At 45.2% G+C, this 18,015-nt stretch overlaps 1 protein-coding gene across 1 annotated transcript in view; it reads left to right on the top strand.

The window, feature by feature from the left end:
* ABCA13 (ATP binding cassette subfamily A member 13) overlaps positions 1–18,015 on the top strand; it is a 388,784-nt gene that overhangs the window by 247,241 nt on the left and 123,528 nt on the right. The gene's annotated exons all lie outside the window — the stretch shown is intronic.

The following is an 18,015-nucleotide window of genomic DNA, read 5'->3' as shown; positions in this document are numbered from 1 at the left end:
TGTTTAAAAAACTGAGATTCAGAGGAATCACCCATTACCTGCTTGTTGAGTGATGGGGCCACAGTTCGGTTCTAGGTATAGCTGATAACACAGCCTTTGCCCTTCTGCTGCAACAAACTGAGAGGGTGCTTCTAATAGGCACAAATGGAACATGCTTCATGGAGGGCACATGTTTCAGGGAACATGCTTCATGGAGGGGCACATGCTTCATGGAGGGAAATATGTTTCATGGAACATGCTTCATGGAGGGGAGCATGCTTCATGAAACATGCTTCATGGAGGGGAGCATGCTTTATGGAACATGCTTCATGGAGGGGAGCATGCTTCATGGAGGGGAGCATGCTTCATGGAGGGGAGCATGCTTTATGGAACATGCTTCATGGAGGGGAGCATGCTTCATGAAACATGCTTCATGGAGGGGAACATGCTTTATGGAACATGATTCATGGAGGGGAGCATGCTTCATGGAGGGGAGCATTCTTTATGAAACATTCTTCATGGAGGGGAACATGCTTCATGGAACATGCTTCATGGAGGAGGTCACTAACACTGGACGTGGAACACGAGCAGAAGTGTGACTGATGTCAGGATGCTACCGTGGGTGCTAGTGGTGCTGATATGAGAGGAGTCAGAGCATCTGCTCAAGTTCCTGCAGGAAGTTCCAGCTGACCTCATCCCAAGGGCAAGTGTACAGGAGCACTGTTGATATGTCTGAGAGGGCGTCTGAGGCCAGCTTCTGCTCGACCTTGACTGACAGGGGAGGATGTTGGCCTTTAGGCAGTGGGCAGCTGAAAGGCTTGGTCTGTATCTGAGAATGAGGATGGCAGGATCCCAGGAGTGTGTTGGGAAGAATAATCTGAAGCCCTGTGGTAAAGGGAGGGGCCCTGGCTGCTACCATGTGCCCTGCTGGAAGGATGCTGCTCCCAATTTAGGAGTGACCCGGGTAAGGCCGGGGTGCCTCAAGGGAAACAAGTGAAAATTATCAGCTTCAAAGAGGTGGGAGGAAAGGTTGAGCCTTTGGAGAAGGGAACGAGAAGAAAAATTAAGAATTTGGCACCAGGACGTTTAGAGGAACAGCTCAAAGGATTAAAATAAAAATCTGAGTTTTTAGTAATGAGTGATGTAGTGGTCAGTACTGATGACCTGGGAATGATTCAGGACAAAGAGACAGAGTCAGGGGTTTATACAAGCTCAGAGGTGGTGGGTTCATGTCACATGTCAGAAGAAAATACATGTGCAGCAGGATTCAGACAGCTGGAGAGATAAGGTCAGGAGAGCGGTCATGAATAAAAACCATTTAGCCCAAACTGACGTGGAGACAGGAAAGTCGGGGTGGGAGAGGGTGGGAGCAGGAAGGAGGCAGAGGGGCTGTGGCCCCTGAGGTGGGAGATCTCAGCATAGAGTCCAGAAAAAGGTAGAGTGTCAGGAAGAGCAGGAAAAAAAAATCACCCAGTATTCCAGCACCTCCAGGAAAATGGGTGTGTGGTGCGTTGGCTGGTGGCTTCTGTGGAGCTAGACGTGGGGACTTGTGAAGATGGAATCAGAGGGAAGGAGGATGGTGAGGGAGGCCTTTTCAGGAATTTAGGAGGCCCGATGGATAAACTCTGCTCTGTGGGAGATTGGCTGTGAGGAAGGATGAGCAGGGAATGTGTGTGCGTGCGTGTGTGTGTGTGTGTGTGTGTGTGTGTGTGCGTGTGTGTGTGCAGCTGTGTGTAACATGAGCAGCGATTGGGCCTGGGGACAGTGTGGCTAGTCGACAGGCATCTGCCGACTGTGTCTTCTCTGCCCTACTTTCTGGGGTCCCAGGCCTTCCTGGTGAGAGGGTCAGCTGAGAAGCATCCCCTGGTAGTAGACTTTTTGTTCCTTTCTTGTGAGGTTGTGTTGACTTGAAGAAGACATTTATTATCAGCTACTGGCAACTTCTTGAGCAGTATGTTATCTGTGTTACATCCCATTTCCTCTTGGCGTGTGTACGTGGTCCTCGTGGGAAGGAAGGTCTATGTGGTGAATCGGGAGCACAGTCCCTCGGGAGAGTGTGTGGGGACCTGTCATAGCCAGGCGTTGATTAAGGACTCTGATGAACAGGGCTCTGCAAAGAAGCCCCTCCTCACACCCCTGGCTGTCTGTCCGTCTGCAATGGACAGACAGCGAGCTGTTAGCTTAGCCATTGTGATGACTCAAGAGCTCACGGGCCATGGGACTCAGGCAGGGCCATGCAAGCGGAGCCTGAGTCCTGAGCCCAGCAGAACAGGGAACCTGATCAGTGGGCATCTTGGCAACAACCACTGATGAACCACTCTGCATACAACATACCTGCTTCTCGTCTCCAAGGACCTGGGTCCTGGCACACTTGGACGCCCCTGCCTTCAGTGGAGGAGCTTTCCGAGCCCTGACCTAGCCTGGCCACCCTGCTGTGCCCCAGCAAATTTGCAGCTTCTCAGGGCTCCCCTGATTTTAAGCGTGAAACTCAGTGTAAAGCAGGTGACTAGCCTAGCCCAGCACCTGGGGTCATTGTCAGATGACTGGCCGGCTGGCGGCGGTCTAGACAAGTAGACGTGTTCATGCATGGACTCTGCAGGGAGGCTCTTCCTCCCGCGTGAGTCCATTGTCCTGCTCGGTGACTGCCCACAGTGGCCTGGACATCTGTGGGTTCTGGGCAGAGCCCTGCAGCCAGGGAGGGGGCAGGCATTGATGTGGCCTCAGTTCATCTGAGGAGTGGGGATCACAGAATGCGGCAACTCACAGGCTTTGTTCGCATGTCAGCAGGATAGTCGCACGGTAAGGTCAGATCCTGGGAGACAGTGAGGGACAGGTAGGCCTGGCGTGCTGCAGTCCATGGGGTCGCAAAGAGTTGGACATGACTTGGCAACTGAACAGCAACAACAGCAAGGTCATATGATGATGTTTTTCTGAGTTCCGAGGAAAGTTAAAAGTCAGTTGAGGCCAAGTCCCCCCAGCCTGGACAGCTTCTTCCCGTGCCTCCCACCATCAGTCCATCTCTCTGCCCTTGGGATCCTGAATATTCTCAGTATCTGCACCACCTGCCCCTGTGTCAGCCTCTTGGGCGAGTCCCTGGACTCCCACTTGCCCCCAACCCCACAGTCTCATGTCCTCTAAGTGCCCACATCACCCACAAAATCCTTCCTTCAGATCACACACCCACCTGCCTTCCTGTATCTCCTGTAATCAAATAAAAAAGACTCCTCCCTACAACCTGAGGCCCCCCACTTCTGGCCAGACAGCCCCTCCTGACTCTTTCTTCCGAATTCCTCTCCGCCACACCCCTCCCTCCTTTCTTCTTGGTTTTTGAGGAGCCTGACTGTTTGTCATACCCTCCTGGGTGAAATAATAATAAAACCTTCAAACCCAAACCCAAGTTCAGTCCTGCTTTCCCATCGCCAACACCTCACCTCCCCCTTCACATTGTGCACACGTCTGCAGCCCCCTGCCCCAGTCTGGGTGCTCCCCTTGGAAAGTATTTTTGTTGAGATTCCACTGATCGTGACTCAAGAGTAAAGACATGGTTAATATGCTTTGCTGAGGGAAGCATTTCTAAAGTGGTGAGGTTGTCCTGGCCCCGTATTCAGACACCAGTGCCTGTGTTTCCTCCCATGTCAAAGGCCACCTTCTAATCTGCTGCTGACCCGTCAGTGCTCCCCGTTCCTGCCATGCTCCCCTCCTACCCTCTCTGTGGCTAGCCCGGAACCCCACTGACCTGCTGCCCCTTCGGGCCTGGTTCCTGCTCGGCCTTTGTCCACAGCACCTCTTTCACTCTTCTTCGGCTTAAACATTTCTGCTCAACTTTCTACATTAAACAAACAAACAAACAAACAAAAAAACCATATTGAGATACGTTTGACATACGAAAAACTGTAAACATAATATAGACACCTTGATGAGTTTGGGATAAGTATACACCCTGAAACCATCATCATGGTCAGGCCCCTAACGTTACCTTTGCCTCCCTTCTGTCCTACACATCTGTCTGTCCATCTGTCTACTTCCCTCTATCTCTCTACTGTCGCTCCCCGGCGGCTCAGATGGTAAGGAATCTGCCTGCAGTGCTGGAGACCTGGGTTCAAGCCCTGGGTTAGGAAGGTCCCCTGGAGGAGGGACTGGCTACCCACTCCAGTATTCTCACCTGGAGAATTCTGTGAATATTCACTGGAAAGACTTATGCTGAAGCTGAAGCTCCAATACTTTGGCCACCTGATGTGAAGAGCTGACTCATTAGAAAAGACCCTGATGCTGGGAAAGATTGAGGGCAGGAGGAGAAGGGGATGACAGAGGATGAGATGGCTGGATGGCATCACTGAGTCATTGAACATGAGTTTGAGCAAACTCCAGATGATAGTGAAGGATAGGGGAGCCTGGCATGCTGTGGTCTTGGGAGTCATGAAGAGTTGGACATGACTTAGCCAGTGAACAACTACAGCAATTTATTGTCTATCTATCTATCCCTCTATTTATCTATCAATCTATTTTGTGATTAAAAAACATAAAATCGATCCTTTTAGCAGATTTTAAAATATGCAATCAATTCGGTCGCTCAGTCGTGTCCGACTCTGCGACCCCATGAATTGCAGCACGCCAGGCCTCCCTGTTCATCACCATCTTCCGGAGTTCACTCGGACTCACGTCCATCGAGTCCGTGATGCTATCCAGCCATCTCATCCTCGGTCGTCCCCTTCTCCTCCTGCCCCCAATCCCTCCCAGCATCAGAGACTTTTCCAATGAGTCAACTCTTCGCATGAGGTGGCCAAAGTACTGGAGCTTCAGCTTTAGCAACATTCCTTCCAAAGAAATCCCAGGGTTGATTTCCTTTGGAATGGACTGGTTGGATCTCCTTGCAGTCCAAGGGACTCTCAAGAGTCTTCTCCAACACCACAGTTCAAATGCATCAATTCTTCGGTGCTCGGCCTTCTTCACAGTCCAACTCTCGCATCCATACATGACCACTGGAAAAACCATAGCCTTGACTAGACTGACCTTAGTCAGCAAAGTAATGTCTCTGCTTTTGAATATACTATCTAGGTTGGTCATAACTTTTCTTCCAAGGAGTAAGTGTCTTTCAATTTCATGGCTGCAGTCAACATCTGCAGTGATTTTGGAGCCCCCAAAAATAAAGTCTGACACTGTTTCTACTATTTCTCCATCTATTTCCCATGAAGTGATGGGACTAGATGCCATGATCTTCGTTTTCTGAATGTTGAGCTTTAAGCCAACTTTTTCACTCTCCTCTTTCAATACAGTGCCTTAAACCCTAGGCTCTGTACAGAGATCTAAGACTTACTGCTTGTATAATTAAAACTTTATACCTTTGACAAACACCCCCCATCTCCCCTTCCTCCAGCACTTGATAACTACTATTCTATTCTTTGCTTCTAGGAGTTAAACTGGTTTAGAATTCTCATGTAAGTGGGATCATGTAGTGTTTGTTTTTCTGAGTCTGACCTGATTAATTCAAGGAAACAATCAATAAAATGAAAAGGCACTTTATGGAATGGGAGAGAATATTTGCAGACCATATAGCCCATGGACTTAATATCCAATATATATAACACCTCTGACTCAATAGCAAAATAAATAAACAACTTGAGTAAGAAATGGGCCGAGGACTGAACAGATGTTTTTTAAAGAAGACATGTAAACGGCCACATGGGCTGAGCTGAGGGGACCTGGCTGAGTCATACTTCGGTTACTGCGGCAGGGAGACAGACAGAGGGTGAGTGGGAGTCACAGTCAAGGGCTCCCGCTTGCCTCCTGTCTGAACTCAGAGTTGCTTGGACACTGCTGCCCAGCGCTATGGACACCTGAGCTGGGGGCAGGAAGTATGGTCCTGCGTCAGGAGCCAGAAGGAGCTTGTCCCTTCCTCCCACCCCCGCCCCCTCTGCTCCATACCCCACTTTCTGAATCCCCTTGGAGGGGACAGTTTGCAAAGGTGCTCTCAGCCCCAGGGAGAGGAAGGTGACTAGGGCAGGGCGCACATGGGAGCGATGATGTGCCCGCAGCTGGGGGTGAGATGAGCCTGTGAGCAGGAGGGAAGCAGGTTACAGTTTCACGGGGTTACTTTTTTTTTTTTTTAACACAATACAATTTTAGTTATGGTAAGAGTGAGCCTCCCTACTCACAGGATTGTTTTAAGAATCAAAGTAATTCCTATATAAGAGGGTTTGGGGGAAACCACACAGCCAAACAATTCCAGTTGTTGATATTTTTCAGGAGGAAGTAATGAGTATATAATTTCAGAATTATCTTTAAAGTTATGCTTGCATAATGGTTTAAAATAGTTTTTAAAAATTATAGCAACATACATACATCCAAGCAGGAATTTGATATAGTGGAACAGTGTAGAGAGACAATAGGTATCTATGTATAACACACACACACACACAGATTCAGAAATATTAATGGTGGCTTTTTCTCTGAGTAGATGAATCACAGAATGTTTAAAATTTTCTGTCTCATGCAGTAAGTTATGAATTTTCTCCCATGTATGTATAACTCTTACAAAAGAGACTGCTTGGGAAAAAAAAAAAAAATTAGTGTTTCACAGTAAAAACAGCAGTTAGATAGCTCTCCCCAGAATTTTTATCCTTAAAAATTTCACTGTTCAAAGCCTAGAATAGAACAGTAAATACAAAGCCATTTCCTCAGAGTGATCAGAAGGAAAATATGTTTAGCAGAGTTTCCTCCCTACATTCCTTTTGATGGAATAAGATGAACATCCCCTAGGAATAAACCCCTGAGTACTGGTGAGAGAGCCCAGGCCTGAGAACAGGAGGTCAGCTCAGATCGGTGCAGCAGAGTTTCTGCACAAAGAGCTGTCGGGTGTCAGGAACTGGCCGTCAGCACTGGCCTTCAATTTGTTTGGAGATATTTGAGAGAGAAAATCTAGTCTCACCCAAGCGGAGGTGACGAGCTCCCTGTGCTGAGAGGGCCGTAGACACTAAGGTGTCAGGACCAGCTGCTGGCCTCATCAAGGAGGAGTCAGAACAAAAGACAAAACCAGCTGTCAAACCCAGCACAGGGTCAGGGACCTGCCCCACGTCTCATGGAAGGAAGACAGCACACACACTTTAGAAGGGGTTATCAAGGGAGCATCTTAGGACGAGCTCACATCCGCACAGATCCAGGCAGATGTGTGAACTCATGAGCAGAAGAGAAAAGGTGAAGGAAAGCCAGCCCAAGTTGTAGGGCTGGGGAAGAAGATGACTGCTGAGATGTAGATGGTGGCATAGATTTTCACTGGATGCAGAGTCACCATATTGATGGCAAGTCTTCCTGTCCCATGTGAGTTTCCTCAGAGCACAGAGGGAAAGGATGATGTCATTAAACTGGTGATGATGAGGAGGAGAGATCACGGATTAGCTAGAGAAAGAAAACAGGCAAATAATAATTAAAGTAACAAAGAATGATGAGAGAAGAAAGCGTGCATCAGAGCAAAACAGCACAACTTTGGGCCAACAAAGGGGTCTGCCATGAATCAAGCAATATTCCCAAACTGGAAAGTATGTGCTAGAAACTATTGATTAAAAAATCTGATGATTTTTCTAAAGTTCAAAGCTAAAGAACAGTTTCTTTTACAAAGCTGTGACAGATTACTTTTGAAGTGATACAAATAAGATCGGCTTCTGACTTGCAGAAATTTCCTTTGAGACTTGTTATTGTACTCGGGGATTATTTAGAAGTATGTTGTATAAATTCTAGTCTTCTGGAATTTTCTTGTTACCTTTCTGTCATTGACTTTTTGTTTGAGTCATCCTAGTTAGAGAACACACTCTGCATCTTAATGATTTTATGTTGGCTGAGGTTTGTTTTATGGTTCAGGTGTGGTTTATCTTGGTGACGTTTCCATGGGGGATGGAAAAAATGAGTATTCTGCTGTTGTTGGGCGGAGTGTTCTATGTATATCGATTAGGTTTTACTGCCTGGTTTTGTGGCTCAGCTCATCGATACACTTGCTGATTTTCTGTCTCGTAGTTCTGTCATATGCTGAGTGGGGTGTACTGAAGTCCCCAAATATAATTGTGGATTTGTCTGCTTCTCCTTTCCGCTGTGCTGGTTTCCCCTTCATGTATTTTGAGGCTCTGATGATTGGTACATAGTTATGTGTTCTGGGTGGACTAATTCATTTGTCATTGTGTAGCATTCCTCATTGTTGCTATAATTTCAGCTGCTGTTAAGTCCACTTTAATTGATATTAATACAATTTTTCCTGCTTTTTAAAATTAATATTTGCACAATATATATTTTTTGTCCTTTTATTATTAGCCTATGTCATTATACCTGAAGTGAATTTTGTGTAGACAGAGTATCAGCTCAGTTAGGTTAACTAGCTCAGTTGTGTCTGACTCTTTGCAACCCCATGAATCGCAGCACGCCAGGCCTCCCTGTCCATCACCAACTCCTGGAGTTCACTCACTCACGTCCATCGAGTCAGGGATGCCATCCAGCCATCTCATCCTCTGTCGTCCCCTTCTCCTCCTGCCCCCAATCCCTCCCAGCATCAGAGTCTTTTCCAGTGAGTCAACTCTTCGCATGAAGTGGCCAAAGTATTGGAGTTTCAGCTTCAGCATCATTCCTTCCAAAGAACACCCAGGACTGATCTTCTTTAGAATGGACTGGTTGGATCTCCTTGCAGTCCAAGGGACTCTCAAGAGTCTTCTCCAACACCACAGTTCAAAAGCATCAGTTCTTCGGTGCTCAGCTTTCTTCACAGTCCAACTCTCACATCCATACATGACTACTGGAAAAACCATAGCCTTGACTAGACGGACCTTACTTGGCCAAGTAATGTCTCTGCTTTTGAATATGCTATCTAGGTTGGTCATAACTTTCCTTCCAAGGAGTAAGCGTCTTTTAATTTCATGGCTACAATCACCATCTGCAGTGATTTTGGAGCCCCCAAAATAAAGTCTGCCACTGTTTCCACTGTTTCTCCATCTATTTGCCATGAAGTGATGGGACCGGATGCCATGATCTTCGTTTTCTGAATGTTGAGCTTTAAGCCAACTTTTTAACTCTCCTCTTTCACTTTCATCAAGAGGCTTTTTAGTTCCTCTTCACCTTCTGCCATAAGGGTGGTGTCATCTGCATATCTGAGGCTATTGATATTTCTCCCGGCAATCTTGACTCCAGCTTGTGCTTCTTCCAGCCCAGGGTTTCTCATGATGTACTCAGCATATAAGTTAAATAAGCAGGGTGACAATATACAGCCTTGGCATACTCCTTTTCCGGAGAATTTAGAGCATTACTTTACTATCATGTGCTGCTGCTGCTGCTAAGTCACTTCAGTCATGTCCGATTCTGTGCGACCCCATAGACAGCAGCCCACCAGGCTCCCCCGTCCCTGGGATTCTCCAGGCAAGAACACTGTAGTGGGTTGCCATTTCCTTCTCCAATGCAGGAAAGTGAAAAGTGAGAGTGAAGTCGCTCAGTCGTGTCCAACTCTTAGTGACCCCATGGACTGCAGCCTACCAGGCTTCTCCGCCCATGGGATTTTCCAGGCAAGAGTATTGGAGTATGGTGCCATTACTAGCATGTGAGATGAGTGCAATTGTGCAGTAGTTTCAGCATTCTTTGGCATTGCCTTTCTTTGAGATTGTAATGAAAACTGACCTTTATCAGTCCTGTGGCCACTGCTGAGTTTGCCAAATTTTCTGGTGTATTAAATGCAGCACTTTCACAGCATCATCTTTCAGGATTTGAAATAGCTCAACTGGAATTCCATCACTTCCACTAGCTTTGTTCATAGTGATGCTTTCTAAGGCCCACTTGACTTCACATTCAAGGATATCTGGCTCTAGGTGACTGAACATACCATCGTGATTATCTTGGTCGTGAAGATCTTTTTTGTACAGTTCTTCTGTGTATTCTTGCCATCTCTTCTTAATATCTTCTGCTTCTATTAGGTCCATACCATTTCTTTCGTTTACTGAGCCCATCTATGCGTGAAGAGTTCCCTTGGTATCTCTAATTTTCTTAAAGAGACCTCTAGTCTTTCCCATTCTATTGTTTTCCTCTATTTCTTTGCATTGATCACTGAGGAAGGCTTTCTTATCTCTTCCTTGCTATTCTTTGGAACTCTGTATTCAGATGCTTATATCTTTCCTTTTCTCCTTTGCTTTTCACTTCTCTTCTTTTCACAGCTATTTGTAAGGCCGCCCCAGACAGCCATTTTGCTTTTTTGCATTTCTTTTCCATGGGAATGGTCTTGCTCCCTATCTCCTGCACAATGTCACCAACCTCCGTCCATAGTTCATCAGGCACTCTATCTATCAGATCTAGGCCCTTAAATCTATTTCTCACTTCCACTGCCTCAGCAATATGTGAACCGTGAACTTCCAGATGTTCAGGCTGGTTTTAGAAAAGGTAGAGGAACCAGAGACCAAATTGCCAACATCCTCTGGATCATCGAAAAAGGAAGAGAGTTCCAGAAAAACATCTACTTCTGCTTTATTGACTATGCCAAAGCCTTTGACTGTGTGGGTCACAATCAACTGTGGAAAATTCTGAAAGAGATGGGAATACCGGATCACCTGACCTGCCTCTTCAGAAACCTGCATGCAGGTCAGGAAGCAACAGTTAGAACTGGACATGGAACAACAGCCAGAGTATAGTTGGATCTGATTTTTTAATCCACTCTTACCAATCTCTGCCATTGAATTGGCATATTGAGACCATTTACATTGAATGGATTTACATTTTGATTCTGACACTTTATTATTTGTTTTCTTTCTTCTATTTTCTTTCTTGTTCCTTTCAGTGAAGTATGGAACAGTTTTTGAGCTTCTGTCTGGTTTAGCTGTCATATTTTGAGTATCTCCTCTGATCTAATTTTCTTAGCGATTCTCGGTGTTACAGTGTACACGGGTGACTTACTGGTAGTGGCATTTGCTGCTTTGCTGTATAGAAACATTACTTGAAGTTAGGCCCCTTAGGTCTCTCCATTGTAAATTATAACCATCTTAGGTATTTACTTATAACTGAGCACCACCTTATATCCTGTTTTAACTATTCCTTATGTCACAAACTATGACTTGAGAAACTCATGTGATGAAGGCCAGTCTGCTATGTTTATCTCCATTTTAAACACATCCTGATGTTCTTCTTTCCTTTTGGAAGTTCTAAGTCTTCTTCTGCTATGATTTCCTTTTTGTTTAGAAGACTGACTTTTGCTATTTTAGTGTGTAGGGTTAAGTTCAGTTCAGTTACTTAATGGTGTCCAACTCGTTGTGACCCCATGAAGTACAGCATGCCAGGCTTCCCTGTCCTTCACCAACTCCCAGAGCTTGCTCAAACTAATGTCCATCAAGTCAGTGATGCCATCCAACCATCTCATCCCCTGTTGTCCCCTTCTCTTTTCACCTTCAATCTTTCCCAGCATCAGGGTCTTTTCTAATGAGTCAGTTCCTCACATCAGGTGGCCAAAATATTGGATTTTCAGCTTCAGCATCAGTCCTTCCAATGAATATCCAGGACTGATTTCCTTTAGGATTGACTGGTTTGATCTTGCAGTCCAAGGGACTTTCAAAAGTCTTCTCCAACACCACAGTTCAAAAGCATCAATTCTTCAGTGCTCAGCCTTCTTCACAGTCCAACTCTCACATCCATACGTGACCACTGGAAAAACCATAGCCTTGACTAGGTGGACCTTTGTCAGTAAAGTACTGTCTCTGCTTTTTAATATGCTATCTAAGTTGGTCATAGTTTTTCTACTAAGGAGCAAACATCTTTTAATTTAATGGCTGCAGTCACCATCTGCAGTGATTTTGGAGCCAAAAAAAAAAAAAAATAGAGTCTGTCACTGTTTCCATTGTTTCCCCATCTGTTTGCCATGAAGTGATGGGACTGGATGCCATGATCTTAGCTTTTTGAATATTGACTTTTAAGCCAGCTTTTTCACTCTCCTCTTTCACTTTCATCAAGAAGCTCATTAGTTCTTGTCCACTTTCTGCCATAATGGTGGTGTCATCTGTGTATCAGAGATTATTGATACATGAAATAACAGACTGGCTCCAAACTGGGAAAGGAGTACGTCAAGGATGTATGTTGTCACTCTGCTTATTTAACTTATATGCAGAGTACATCATGTGAAATGCCAGGCTGGATAAATCACAAGGTGAAATCAAGATTTCTGGGAGAAATATCAGTCACCTCAGATAATCAGAGTAGGTTTACTAATGGCAAATTCTCTTTTCTTTCCACTGAGAATGTTTTAATATCTCCTTCATTCTTGAAACATGGTTTCTCTGAATATATAACTCATGGCTGTCAGTTAGAAAAGAAAATTCTGCACTTGAAAAATATGCCAATTTCTTTTGGATACTATGGTTGCAAATGAGGAATCCACTGTAGTTTGAGTTTGTGTTACCATCTTTTTCTCTGGCTGGTTTTAAGACCTTGTAAAATTATCTTTAATTTTTGGGAATTTAATTATAATACACTGTGGCATGGATTTATTTGTGTTTTCCTGTTTGGGATTCACTGAAGTTTCATTTGGGATTAGCTCTGGACTTCGTAGGTTTACATCTTCGGCCAGTGTAGGAAAGTTTTCAGCCATTATGTCTTCAAGTGGTTTTTCAATCCCTCTCTCTCTTTTCTTCTTGGACTCTGATAATAAGAATGTCAGGTCTTCTGTTATTTTCCCATAGGTTCCTTAGTTTCTGGGATTTATTTTCTTTGTCTTTTAGCTTGGGTAAGTTCTGTTGTTCATCCTCAAACTCACTGATTCTATCATTCTGTTTCCACCCAACTGTTGAGTATATCTATTAATTTTTTTTTATTTCTGTTTCTTTCAGGTTTAGAATTCCCACATGATTATTTTTATCACTGATTTTTTTTTTTACTGATACACTAAATTATTTTTACATTTAAAGAGAATTCACAGTTACATGTTTTATGATCTCTGTTGTCAGATAATTCTCACATCCTGACTCATCTCAATGTTGGTGTCTGTTCATTGTCTTTTCTCTTTCAAGATGTGATTATTCTGATTCTTGTTATGAAGGATATTCTAAATTGAATCCTGGACATTTTGGATGCCAACTTATTAGATTATGAATCCAACGAAGTGGTTTTGTTTTGTTTTTAGGCAGGCAGTCCTTGTTGAAATCTAGCCTGAGAATGAGGTAGATAATGTATGTTGAACCTACCCCTGGGCCTGCAACATATCTGCCTTGTTTCGGAGGGTGGGCTCAGATATACTGAGCCTGGCAAATAAGTTACCAACATGCACTGTCTCATTGCTTCCAAGTAAGGGTTTAAGTTCATCTCCCAGAGGACCCTTGACACTCCAAGTGCCCCACCTCACAGCTCCCTTAGCCTCAGTGATGCTGGTGGGATGGAGGTGTGGCCCCTGAAGGGCTGTAGGGTGGGACAGAGCATGGTGTGAAGCAGGGTGCTGGCAGCCCTGCCCCACGTGGCCATGTTGTTTGGTGCCCCAGGTGGATCGGGGCTGGCTTCCTGCTGCCTCACCGTGCTCCGCCTCCTTCAGCAGATCTCACTGGCCAGGTGTGGGAAAAGGCTCAGCTCACCTTAGAACGCTGGCAGGGGATCCATGGTGCCAGCTGTCTCCACAGGTAGGAGGGGATCCACTTCCAGATGGGACCTGCTGTAGGGCGGTTTTCCTAGAGACTTTTGGCTGGAATGGCGGGTGGAGTGGATATTGCCAGGAGGGTTTTCTTTCACTGGGCCAGACTTCTCTGACTTCCTGGCTCCTTGGAGCCAGCCTTGTTGGCTGTTCCCACTTGGAGGTGGCATCTTGTCTGGATGTGTGGGGCCAGTAAGTAAACCAGGGGACACGCAGTGTCCTTCCCTGTGTCCTCAGATCCTGATCCTGCCTGTTAGAGCCTTTCTCTGAGTTCTGTTGTGTGATGGCCAATGGTTTGTGGTCTCACAAGGGAGTGGAGGAGCCAGAATTTGATTTCTGACTCTGACCACAGTCTCCAAGGCAGCAGGTCCTGTAACACTGTCTATAGAACATGGCGGGGAAAAGCCAGATGTCCAAACTCCTGCTCAGTGGTAAAGAATCTGCTTGCAATGCAGGAGACCTGGATTCGATCCCTTGGTTGGGAAGATCCCCTGGAGAAGGGAATGGCCACCCACTCCAGTATTCTTGCCTGGAGAATCCCATGGACAGAAGAGCCTGGTGGGCTACAATCCATGGGGTCACAAAGAGTTGGACATGCATGAACTACTAACACTTTCACCAAACTCTATACACTGTGGAAGTGTTGCTTGTAAAGTAAAGAGACCACAGAAATATCCTTCTCTGGGATGTAGCTCAGAAACATACCATCAACATTCCTAAGGAAAACGAATGCCCAAAGACAGTCATGTAAGGGATTCATCAGGAGTAATATCACAAAAATACTGAATCCATACAGTGAATAAAATAACTTGGTGAACATTGATTCTAGTAAAGCACATAGATTATGCACATGTTTGCATGCATGTAGCAAAAAATTAAAAAGGTCATGAATGATCCATGAAATAGAAGATCCTAAAGTGAAATATAACTTAATAATAATGTGTGTATGGATAAAACTGTGGACATTTTGAAATAGTTAATATCTAAATGCAAATAGTAATTAATTCTGGTTGGTTTTGGGTTGGATTATGGTTTAATTTTACTCTCTACCCTATTCTTTATCTAAAATCTTTTTATGATTAGCATCTACTACTCAATAAGCATAATAATTAATCTTAATATTGATAACAAAATCTCTTTTTCCAGGAGAGATTAAGAGGAAGAAGAGACAGAGAGAAAGCCATCAGAATGCCTTCTAGACAGAAAAGTTCATACATTTCTCCTACTACTCTGTCAGATTAAATAAACTCTTCCATCTCTCATAGGGAATTAATTAAAAGAACAAAAACTTTTGCCCATGAGTTGATGCCAAAGCCAGTCTTTTCTTTAGGTGTAGATGTTTACCAACATCTGGGCAATAGTACTTGCAAAGATAAGTTTTACCGAAGAAATGAACCCAAAAGTGACTGCTTGAATTGGAGACAAGTTAAGTACTTTGCTATTGTAGTGAATATTGGACAAAAGCACAGATGTGCATTTTTACAAATGACAGATATACAGACTCTGGAAACCATAGAAGACGTGCTCTAATGGAAAGACTAAAAACTAATTTTATACATTTGTACATTGCCGTGGGCCAATTCTTAGAAAAGCTGGAATATAAATGGCAAGAATAATCAAAGAAAATTCAGGCAAGTGTATTCAAAATGTACTTTTCGAAATGTTGTTTCTGAAAGCCTTTGGAAGCGACACTGAAGAGAGATGTGAGTGATTTCCTTTCATCCCATGCAGTGCTGGAACCATGGTCCTTCTCGAGGAGCCTGGGCCTTTCCCTTGTAATTAGCTCTGAGTTGTTGCCTAAGCGCAGCCCTCAGTACATGTGATGTGACGGAAACAAAACCCAGTTACAGGGATTGCTGTTGCAGTTCCATGGTTCCTACAGAAGGGCATCACAGGCTGTGAATGCAGACAGTGGATGCGCTGGGGTCCAGGTAGTCAGGATTGTGGCTGCAACTCGCCCACTGATTGTGTTTGGCTTTAGGTGGCTCAGATGGTAAAGAATCTGTCTACAATGCAGGAGACCCAGGTTTGATCCCTGGATCAGGAAGATATTCTGGAGAAGGGAATGGCAATCCACTCCAGTGTTCTTGCCTGGGAAATTCTATGGACAGAGGAGCCTGGTGGGCTACAATCCATGGGGTCACAAAAGAGTCAGACATGACTTTCTCTTAGAGAGGCCACTGGAGTCTCCTCCACCTCAATTTCTGCCCTCCTCTCAAGCCTCCTCTCAACTCTGCAGCTTCTGAGCGGCTGGCTATAGCCTCTCCATCATGTTAGAGAATTCACTAGAAGCTCACAGAACTCAGGGAAGCCCTGGCCCTACAATCACAGTGTTATTCTGTTACAAAGACTGCAAGTCAGAAACATCAGCCAAACACAAGATGCTGAAGACGCCACCTCCTGCCTCAGAGGTCAGGCTGGCCCACAGTCTCAACCCTCTAATCACATGCTTTCTTATCTCTTCTGAATCTACCTCCTTGGACTAACTTCTAGAACATTGTAGACCGAGTCCATCTTCTGTGCTCATGACAATCCTCTAGCCACCTGAAGGCATTTTCAGGCTCCCTCTTGCTCCAGGGGTTATTTTCAGGTTAGTCAAGTCCAGTGTTCTCCCGTGTCGCTAAAATAAAATATTTTCCAAGCTGCTCATCAGCGAGCTGCATTTCTCTAGGTGTTTTCTCATCTAGAACGTGCTTATTCATCTGTGTAGGCCTAAGTGTCACACGGCATTGCCAATGCCTGGCAGGACCCTTGCCAGATTTTGGCTGGATCTGCATGTTTTGAGCACAGTCCTCAGTCCCTTAGCTGCTGGGCCACCTGTCAACAGGGCTGGTGGATGCTGGGCCGCTTGTCAGGTGACTCAGCACCTGAAGGAGCCGGAGCTGGAGGATACCTAAGGAGGGGGAAGAGCCTTATTCAGGGAAAGGAAGACAGAAGAGAGGGTGTCAGTGGTCCCGATAGGCAAGTGGTCAAGAGCAGCAAAGTTGGCTCGTGGCAGATGTGTGCATCAGGTCTAGGGGCTGGGAAACCCACTGCAGGCATTTGGTACACAGGCTGAGAGTCTGTGGGAGAGCACCCAGACAATATTAATTTAAAATCCAGAAATGGTTCTGGAAAGCTGTACTCTCTGCTGTGAAAGCTGTTGCTTTGGTGTGTGGCTGAGCCCAGGGCGGGAGGAGAGAAGCCTGGAGTGGGAAGGAGGCATGGGGGTGGACAGGGATCAGGGTGCCTGGTGGTGGGGCTGGTGGGACCCTGGCTTCTGTCGTCTCTTCTGGCACCAAGCTCTTTAATTATGTTTACTTCTGCCCCATGTGTTTCCGTAAATATTTGACATAAGAGAGTGCAAAATACAGATCACTGGCTAGAGCCACCAGAGGAGGAGACTTGTAGGGGAGCTGGGTGAGGTGGCGAGGATGCAGTGATGAGCTCCGCGTGCAGCTGCGCCTCAGCTCTGCACCTCTGAGATGACCAGTCAGAACAGGAAAAGGGGTCGGTCTTTATCATTGACAGTAAGACGAGACGCCTGATGCCCTGCAGTTCTTCTGGATACAACACTGATGGAGTTTGCTGGGGTGGGGAGCACACATGGATGTCTCAAAAGCCTTCATGATAAAATCCTGTTTTTTTTTAAAAAAATTATTTTTAATTGGAGGATAATTACTTTACAATTCTATTATGGTTTCTGCCATACATCTCCATGCATCAGCCCTAGGTATACACGAACCTATTGATGCTTTTGAACTGTGGTGTTGGAGAAGACTCTTGAGAGTCCCTTGGACTGCAAGGAGATCCAACCAGTCCATCCTGAAGGAAATCAGTCCTGAATATTCATTGGAAGGACTGATGCTGAAGCTGAAACTCCAATACTTTGGCCACCTGATGCAAAGAACTGACTCATTTGAAAAGACCCTGATACTGGGAAAGATTGAAGGCAGGAGGAGAAGGGGACGACAGAGGATGAGATGGTTGGATGGCATCACTGACTCGATGGACATGAGTTTGAGCAAACTCTGGGAGATGGTGATGGACAGGGAAGCCTGGTGTGCTGCAGTCCATGGGGTCGCAAAGAGTCAGACACGACTGAGACTGAGCGACTGAGCTGAATTGAACTAATACATGAACCTAGAGCCTATCAAGGAGAGTGAAGTCAGAAAGACAACCATTGCATATTAACGTATATATATGGAGCCTAGAAAGACGGTACAGATGATTAAGTCCTTTTAATCAACAAGTTGATGGCAAGTTCTCCATATTAGCTGCTGTGATTATAGCAATTAAAAGCCTCAAGAAACTAACAAAGCCAAAAACAAAACAATCCCAAAAGCAAAGCTGGGCCAATGGAGTGTTTCAGTTTTCTGTCTAGACTTGGCTTGATTTAGAGGAGAAGTTTTGAGTATTTCACTGGTTTCCATGAAGGAATC

The sequence above is a fragment of the Capricornis sumatraensis genome, chromosome 5, assembly GCF_032405125.1.
Source record: "Capricornis sumatraensis isolate serow.1 chromosome 5, serow.2, whole genome shotgun sequence".
Taxonomy (NCBI): Eukaryota; Metazoa; Chordata; class Mammalia; order Artiodactyla; family Bovidae; genus Capricornis; species Capricornis sumatraensis.
The sequence above is the reverse complement of the archived record's forward strand: the minus strand, read 5'-3'. Positions and strand labels throughout refer to the sequence as shown.